Here is a 1,783-nt window from a genome sequence, read left to right as displayed (position 1 = left end):
TTTTATTTAAGTAAAAGTAAATAAGTACTTGATTTTAAAAATACTTAAAATATTAAAGTCAAAGTGCTTTCTGAATGTATTACCTAATGCAATGGTCTACATTATCATTAAGTGTGCCCACCATATGTATATTTTCTGTAATACATTAATAGTGTTGAGCCATTTTAATGAACAATGCTGCAGAAAATTCATGTTTTTATTGTGTTTACTCTGTGACACAGTTCACAGTTAGACTTGTGATTCTGTGCATCAGAATCTCAGGGATGACCTGCAGAGTTAAATGTCATTAAGCAAAAAAAGAAAGAGGAATGATTATACTTTTGAAAGTTTTTATTTAACACAAAACAAAACCAATGTGTCATTTTAACTGCAGTAAACACATTTAAGTAAAAGTTGTCTGCCTGAACAAAAGGAGCATTAAACCTAACAAAGGAATATCTGATCATTTCAACTCCAGTTTGTCATCAACTCTAGTTAAAATACTGTCTAGTCAACCTTGTAATGGGTCAATAGTGAACAGTATTTTAACTTCCTGACACCATTTTCAAAACTTGGACCTGAGTGTTGAGACATTTGGAGACATCTCTTGTCTCCTAACATCCATGAACTGACACATTTTAATATTGCAGCAATAACTTAATGTTCAAGTTCAGAAGAAGTTGGTTTTCAAAGTTTTTTGAGTTCAGTCTGGCTCTTTTTGGGAGAGAGAATCTGTTCTTCTGTTCTGAATAATCTTTCATTAGCATTTCAATAAGGCCATGGGTGGCGTGTATCTTCGGGCTGACTCTGCAAGATGGAATCCATTTTGGGTGTGTTAGCAGTGCTGTGAGTGCACCCAGCTCAATGACGTAAATACTAGAATATACATCATAATAAATAAAATCAAATAAAAAAGCACAACGTGAATGTAACTTGTAACACAACGCATTATAGAATTGTAGTGGAGTAGAAAGTACATATACTTAATATTAAATGTAGTGGAGTAAAAGTAGACACGTTTAACTCTACTTAAGTAAAGTACAGATACATGAAAAATGTACTTTAGTACAGTAACAAAGTACTTGTACTTAGTTACAGTACACCCCACCACTGAAAAGGTTGTACTACTTACTGCAACATCCATCCCATCTTCTCGACAGAAGATGTACACAGCAGCAAGCAGGCTAGGCTAATGCTAATGCCCATAGCTTAATATTGTGATTATTATAATTATAATTTGCTTTAGAAATTGCCTTAATTGATCAAAATGTCGACCATCTTCTTCTCATTTCGAACGGTTGGGCTCAAGAAATGAAACCAGAACTAGAATTAACACTAAAACATTTACTTTTAAGTTTAAATGTTAAATATGTTAAAGCTCTGTTGCAGCCATGTAAAGGGCAATTCATCTGTTACAATGTGGCACAGTTCACTTTTATTGATATGTCCTACTCCAAAAACAGCTCTTTTGTACCGAAATATTGTGTTGATATGAATAATTTAAAATGTCACCATGTTAATATTTGTGATATATTGTTACATCAGCAGTTATTGTGCATAAACAAGGGGAAAATATGGTTAAATAATCACAAATTTATGATTTACACAAATCTAACACACACACACACACACTTGTTAACAACTCACATTATTATTTTGTGTTTCATGTTTTTTTTCTTTTGATTATTTTAATTAATGACTGCTTTTATTTTTTTCATTAAATTACCATCATTGATTTTATTTTTTTATTATTAAGAACTTTGGTAACTGCTGCTGTTTTTAAATGTGCTTTATAAATAAATTT

This window comes from Nematolebias whitei, chromosome 18 (assembly GCF_014905685.2).
Source record: "Nematolebias whitei isolate Nwh7 chromosome 18, NemWhi1, whole genome shotgun sequence".
NCBI classification, from domain to species: Eukaryota; Metazoa; Chordata; class Actinopteri; order Cyprinodontiformes; family Rivulidae; genus Nematolebias; species Nematolebias whitei.
Note: the sequence above shows the minus strand (reverse complement) of the source record.